The sequence below is a fragment of the Helianthus annuus genome, chromosome 11, assembly GCF_002127325.2.
Source record: "Helianthus annuus cultivar XRQ/B chromosome 11, HanXRQr2.0-SUNRISE, whole genome shotgun sequence".
NCBI classification, from domain to species: Eukaryota; Viridiplantae; Streptophyta; class Magnoliopsida; order Asterales; family Asteraceae; genus Helianthus; species Helianthus annuus.
This window is the reverse complement of record NC_035443.2, coordinates 112,174,853-112,183,093: the sequence shown is the minus strand read 5'-3', so window position 1 is coordinate 112,183,093 and position 8,241 is coordinate 112,174,853.

Here is an 8,241-nt window from a genome sequence, read left to right as displayed (position 1 = left end):
ATATTCAAGAGGTGGGACACATGAATGAGTTTAAGTTCTTAAAACATCTAATTCGTATCCTGAATCAGTTGAAATTTGTATGAAAATTTAAGTGGATCAGTATATCGACAATCTAAGTGAATTGTTTAATTCTTAATGTGTAACTAAGCTCAACGGTACTTTTGACTTGTCAAAAACTGATATGATCCTCTGACGCATACTCAAACAAAAATATTGTCTGTAAATATGTTTGTATATATTTCTTTACTGCTTTATATTTTCAGAAAATTCAAAAAGATTTTGATTTCTGTTTTATTTTCGACAACCGATATCTGACATGCTGAGTTTCAAAATCTGAGAAAGCTGATTGTGTGTCTGAAAATAAAACAAGTTAATTAATTTGATACTTGATTTAAAATCAAAAATTTCAAAAACAGTTTGTGATATCTCCAAGGTCATTAGTTTGGACTTGAACGATTAACTGTGAGGGAGTTGGATTCTTTAACGCTGCCATATCTGTAAAGTTGGTTGATAGGGGAAGTGGATTAGAGAATTTGATTGATGGTTTTTTAAAACGTTGTTACTTATAAATGTCTGAGTGTTGCAGATGTTATACCAGACTACGATCCCGAAAGCCGAGTCTAAGGGGGAGTCTGAAGACGAGCTCAACGCAAACGGAAGCGTGCAAAGAGCCAGGTATCGTTTCTGGAAGAGCTTGTAACTGGAAAGCCAGGTGTCGATCCCAAAGCACGGAAGCTTGACGAAAGGGGGAGCCTAAAGAGTTTACCGAAAGGGGGAGCTGAAGTTGAAAACAGATCCACGGGGATTCTGTTCAAACAAAAGAGAGTCTACGTTGATGAAGACGTGTTAAAGCTTCAAGAAGACTCAAAGAGAAAGACAAGATGCTACGAGATTGACTGCGGCAATATCCAAGGGGGAGTCTGTTAGTACATTCATGTCTATAGCCTTCGTCAATCCGAGCCGTAGCGAGAAACAGAAGAAAATGAGTTGTTATATTAGTGATAACTAGACAAAAGGCAAGGTGGCATAATTGTAATAATGAGAAATCTCATTAAATGCCTTTGACTATAAATAGGGAGCTTTATGTTTAGTTTATAACTTTTGCTACATTTGTCATTTTGGAGCTTTCTAGAGCTAGAGAGAGAAACTAGAGAGAGAAAGTGACATCGTGATTCAGGTTCTTGTACGTTTTCAGATTTGATCAATAGAATCACAGATTATATTACGTCTCGTGTGTTCGGTCGCGTTCGTGTACGGATTCCGCACGTTATACGTTCGTTTCGCAATCGTTTCGGAGTCAAAACCGGTCCTATAACTTTACGGCCTCGTTCACTCCGGTGACGAAGGATGCACAATACTCAAGTAATTCTCCCTACATGAGCCACACATATACTTAAACATATTATACTAATCCTTTTCATACACAATCTATATCTGTGATTTCAAAATATCACCACAAGATTTACTCCACTCATGTCCCCAGAAATTGAAGTCTTATCATCAAGATAGAAGTGGCTTCCTTACCTTGAGAGACAGCTCTGTTTCATTTCTTTTACAACGACTTCACTAACGAGCTAGGGGTGACATCCTTACCTTGGAGGTGGTTACAAACTCTTCTTCGTTCTCAACGAAACCTTATTACGCCAACCATATGTTCAAGTTTTTTTTATCGTTTATCATTTTGTCAACGACTTCTACTTACGTTTTTTTCAACACACTTCGCACTTCAAAATTTCAAACACTTTAGCAAGAATGCCATCCTTTCAAAGGTCATCCTCTTATATTTCTAGGACGAAATCTCCTAAAGTAGGGGAGACTGTAACGCTCCGTAATTTCGCGTTTAATTACATATTCAAAATTAATAATTTATTTATCCAAAATATATTTATTTAAATTATTTATTCATTTATTTAATTATATCTTTTATTCATTTATTTATTTATTAATTAAGGTCTATAATTTAAAAAGTTCAACTTTTGTTAACTTAGTTAAGTAATAAGGTATTATGACTAACCAAGTTAAATTTTCCTTTTTATTTAAACTAATAATAACAAGGTTTGTTAGATCAAGTTAAATCCAGGGGCTGTTTGTGCATTTCTTAAAACTAGATACATGTTATAACCACAGGGACTGTTTGTGTAATTTTAGAAACTTAAAAACCTTGAATTAAAAAGAAATGGGTGACCCGGGACTCGAGCCTGAGTTCCCGCTTCAGAACACAACAAGTTAACCACTCTACCACTTGATTAATATCTGTCTAACACTATATCCTTTAAATTTTAAATAACCTATAATTTCGTCCCCTTCATCTTTGCGGCAAAACACAACTCGCATCCAGCCATCTTTCCAAATCAGTCTCGCTAATTGTTCGGTGATTTCAACGAATTCCATGTTTCCGTCTTAACAAACAATCATGAATCCAGACGCTATTACTAACTGAATACAAGATCTTTTCTTTTTGGAAACATAAATCGTGCTTCAATCATGAGTCCGGAACACGTTTTAGAAACTTATATAAACGACATGTTGATTTGAGAAATCCACACAACTCGAAGAAACATCTCTCTCTCGTTACTGAAGGTCGTCACCAGAGACACGGAGGACCTGCCGGAATTCCTCAACGCGGCCGGAGACACTCGAAACTCGCGACATCCTTTGTTGTTTCATGGGTGGTATTTGGTTTGGTTTCTTTGACTCGAAGTCCTTCGCCGGAGACTCGGAGTTGGCGACCGGAAGAGCCTGCAAGTGACCGAAACCTCGACTTGCAAGCCGTCGGAGATCAGAGGCGCTGCCGGAATTCACAACGGAACTCTACTCGACCCATTTCGGATAATCGTATCTCGTTCATTACTTTGGATTTCCTAATCTTATTCGTGTGTTACTTTCAAGGAATCTCCAAACGCAATCAAAGTAAGCATACTCGATCCCTTTTTACGCTTTATTATCTTTGGGATGCAATACATGTTCTTTGAATCAAATACATAAACATGCTAGAACTTTTAAACAAATAATCTCTATATATGTCCATACGTGTTATACTTGTAATCATATGTGTTATACTTGAAATCCTACGTGTTTAAGTTCATATGCTTATAATTAGTTATTGTCATGGAAAATTTGTTTAAAGACATTTTTATACATATACTCAAACTTGTATGCTCGCCAATACTTTTGTATTGATCTATGCTTTAACATGTATTGCAGGTTGTGATGATACAAGGAATCTAGTAGGATTGCCTAGAAACGCATTTAAATTTTAATACTTGCAAACCTGTTGTAATTTGTTTCCAATCTTGTAATAAACCTTTATTATGAAATGAAATTTATTTACTTGAATACTTGTCGCATTTTATTTATTTCAAACTTGTGCTATTTCTAGTTCAAGCAATGTAAAATGAAATCCATAAATACTTGACACAAATAGCGTTATGGTGTCTCTTGCAATCTATTCCGTCTCATCCTGATGTTTCCGCCATCGGTTGGGGTGTGACATCTTGTTATACGTTCCATAGGCGTTGTCGACACTAAGCGAATCTGTGACCGCCTTCTTCGGATTTGGATTGGTATTGGTGGTTGTATTTGTCGATGCATCTCCAGTGTTGTATGCAATGACATCACTGAACGGGTTTTAGAATTCCTCTCCCATCTTGAAAACACCTGAAAGATATTCAAATACTTAGAAAAATTTTCACAATTTTCAAAAATTTAAAACTAATGCACTTGGGTAGAATGGTGATCCGATCGAGGGGTGATTTGATCGGATGGCACAATCAACTAACAATCGTTGGATTACCAAGTGTCAGATAGGCAAGTGTCGAATGGCGATCCGGTCGGATGGTGATCCGATCGGATGGTCGTTCGATCGAGTGACACTTGAACTATAAAACCTTCAAACTACAACACCACTTTGATCGGATGGTGATCCGATTGAGTGAGATGATGACGTCAGCAAATGTATCAAGAACAATCTAGGCCAATCCGACCGGATAGTGATCCGATCGGGTGGATGACGTCAGCAAGAACGAAGAACTCAACATAGTTTTTGCTTGATTTGATTTAGTTTAGTCCGAATTTTTCAATGAAACTTTGTAGGATTGATCTATGTTCAATTCCGATTCGAATGATATCAAAATTACTCAATTTCGTCCGTGAATTATTGCTTAATTTTGAGTTTTTCCGGTTTTAATGTGTGAAAATGTAAAAACTGCTAGAAATGAGGTAGAAGATGAAGAACTTGTCAAAATTTCCGGTGAATTTTGACAGAAATCGGCAGAGAATTGCTGAAAAGTTGCAGAATTTGCTGTTGTCGTCTCCGATTCAACCTCCTGTGGCTCTGATACCAATTGTTAGGCCGTTATCGCAGGATCTATTCGAGTAGAACGTGGCTGGATCGATCAGAATCAAGGTGCGGAATCCCTTGAAAATGTCAAAGAATCAACAACGACAAGTTCAACGTTTAACGCGTCTGAATTCTATTCAAAGATAGTGAAAATACAGAGGTTCCGGTAGAAAGTCAGACAAGCAGAGCTTCCTTACAATGAACAACCAAAAGTCATTAAGTTCTAGCACTAACCTGCTATTTATAAGCAACCAGGGAGGGATTAAGTGTCACCCGATCGGATGACATACATTGTCCGACGGATTTCACTTTAACAGTTCAGCACCGTTCCCTGAGTTGTCTTGACACAATCATATATACATGTTCATACATATACAAAAATACATACACAACACAAAATATACAAGACTCGATGCAGACGGAAGCTACAGACATATGTACTAACAAATACCTAAGCACGTCGTATCGTAACCGAGTTCATGATCCCGATTCGTACGAAGACTACGAAGAAGAAGAGCCACTCCACGATGAAGATGAAGAACAAGAGGAGGAAGAAGTACAAGTTCGTGGAGGACGGGACAAAGGGAAAGAAACCACCAACAAAGGGGTACCATGGACCGAAGATGAAGAGGTTGCATTGGTGAAGGCTTTCTTACATATTTTCAATCAAAAAAAGTGTCGGAAATCAACAACAAAAAAAATATTTTTGGAGACGAATTATCACACATTTTGAAAGACTACACGGTACAACTACTTGGTCCATGGATCAGATGACGGGCAAATGGACGGATATAAATAAAAAAATGAGTCGATTCAATGCTTGCTACATGAAAAAGGTATATTATTTTCTTACCTTTTTATTTTATTGAATTTAAAATATATACCTTTATCTTTTTACTAATTATTAATGGTATGCTTTGTAATATATGTTAGCTTCGCAATCAATCAAGTGGATCGAATGAGGCAAACGTAATCCAAGCCACCCTAAGCGAGTACCAAAGACTTTACTCGAAGAAAACAACATTTATTCATTTAAAGGCTCGGGAAATTGAGAGAACTCATGATAAATGAGTACCCATTCCATTGGTTGATCTTGATGGCCCAACGGATACTCGTAGAGTACGTTCTCAAAAAATATCGAAAATGTCCGAGTCGGGAAATTACACAACCTTAACGGATGGGTTATCAAGCAACATTCCTGACATCAATTTAAATGACGACTCAACTGACGACACAACACCAACAAGGCCGCAACCGGGGGGGGGGGGGGGTTTCAAGTGGTCAAGCAAAGGGAAAGAAGGTTGGGTATATTCCATGAACGAATTCAAGTCGGCAAAAATGTTGGACATGGAGGAGAATTGAGAACGACGCAAGTTCTTGGCGGATACAAAGTTAAAAAGAGAAGAGCAATACATAAAACACTTGGTTGAAATCGAGAAGAATAAAGATTTGAAAGTATAGGGCTAATCGCAAGAAAATGCCGAAGAACAATATCGGTCGATTTTCATAGAAAGCACACGAGCAATTTGTGCGAAGTGGAATTGGCATTGTAACTTTGGGGTTGTTTTTTATTTAAATTCGGTAGTTAACTTTTTTTCTTTGCAACGTTTGTTATTTTATTTAAAATCAGTAGTTTATTTTTTATTCTATTTATTAACTTTAATGCAACCTTTAATTATTTGTCTTACATACTTTATTTTAATTTTTTTTAATAAGTGAATGATGGAATTTGACGAGTGATGATCATTACAAGTATGATATAGTGAAATGTGATGAAGTGAGATGTCAAATGGTGATTGAGTGTGGTGTGTGATGGAGTGTGTTGAGTAATGACCACCCCATATACCATAAGAGTAAGATTAGTGGCCGTGTAAGTTAGTCGTTCTAAAAAACGAAGTTATTACTATCTATTATTTGGCCCCTAATGAATCAAAGAATCAACCTAATAAAACATATAGAGCCGAGTATGGCAGTGGCGGAACTAGCCAATTAAATCAGGGGTATCTCAATTTCTTTTTATCGTGCAATCATACAATATAAAAAACGACAATAAATAAATCAAGTAAAACAAATACCTAACTAATTGAGCCACAATTTTAATCATGTTATTAAAATTTGGGCAATTGGGCCACTGTTTCAATCGGGCTCCTTTATTCTACAAGTTTGGATTAGTTAGGGGTATCTTTGTATTATCTTAGGGATATCTTTGGTATAAAACCAGAAAAAATAAATAAAATGAATATGTACTTAAGGCATAGCCCGTGCTATGGCTGATAAAGCATTGGGTAGCCTAACTAGTGAACCAATAAAAAAATATTGAGCCGAGTATTGGGTAGCTTTACTAGTGAACCAACGAATAAAAACACTGCCATTTTCTTCAATTATTTATGTTTGTTTTTAACAAACAAACCATAAAAAAATATTTCGCTTGAAGTGTTGGTATTTAAACGAACTAATACGGAAACACATTATTTAATTGATTTAAAGGAATACATAGTACAAACAACGGCGACAAGAATGATTAGACTTGTTTTAAGATCACATATTCTCTTTTGAAAGGGAGATCACATATTCACATGACATTTCTCCCATGAGTTTCATTGTCAGTAACATCTTAATTTTGAATTACATCCGTTGTAATGAACTTATCTACTTTGAATAGTGTGTAATGAATTAAACAAAAGGGTGACATTTTACAAGGCCCAACTGCATGAATCCAAGTTTGATGACATAAAACTAATATAGTAATGGTATCGGGAAGGAAACTTGGTCTAAGCAGGTAGAAATTACAACTTGAAAAAATGATCCACTTGGTCTAAGCATTGCAACTTGAAAAATGATCATGTGCCTAAAAATAAGAATTAAGATACATGATAGGACACTAAAAGAGAGAAAATAAACAACACCCCCCCCCCCCCCCCACCCCCCCTCTTTCTTTGACATATAGTTGCAATGTTATGTTTAAAAAAATATATGCAATTGTACGGTTGAATAAACCTGTTTGTATACTAATACAATATAGTATAATTAGTTAATACATACACTCGTCAATATATGTGTTAGGGACTAGGTTTTTATTATGACAGATCCTATATCATGAGGTGTCGCCTGGATAAGTTATCCTTAGCGGATAGGGCAGGGTCTCGAAGGATAAGGATCCTTATTATTTCTTGTAGTTTCTAACAATTGTTCTCGATATTTTCTTATGTTTATGTGCAGGATGGCAACGTGGTGGACCAAATCCAAGCTGGAAAATCGCTGATAGGTTACTGGGAGCTAGCACGTGACTATAATTCAACGGTTATGAACGAGAATGTGGTCAAGCGACTAAATTGGACTTAATTGTTATTGTTATTCAAAAGGGGTTGATTGAGTGTTATTAGCGACTTTACTTTGTACCACACTCGATCAACACCCAAAGTTGTACTCATTTTCATTGTTAATATGGTTGGTGGTTGATACTTTTCACCACCCGAGGTTTTTGTGATTGCGATCTACTAGTGATCAAGGGCTTTTCGTCGTATAAATCATCGTGCATTAGCTATATTTATCGTTCATTATTTGTTTCATTCAATCAAGCAATCTACCTTACAAACAACTTTGGTTACATTATCCTTAAACAGATTTTTGACCAAAACAATTTGACCAAAACAATATGTAGTTAAAAATGAACATTAATGTAACAGTTTTAAATTTTGTCAAGTTAATTTTTGAAACAATATAAAAAATTGATAATTATTTTCATATAAAATTTATTTAGTTAAAAAATAGTTATCTATAATTAAGTAGGATAGAAATGGACTAAACAAAAAAATGGACGCTTTCAACGGATGATATATGAGAAAACTCTTTTTTCATGAGAAAAATCAAATATTTGATATTTGTGTTAAATTTTTGAGCAA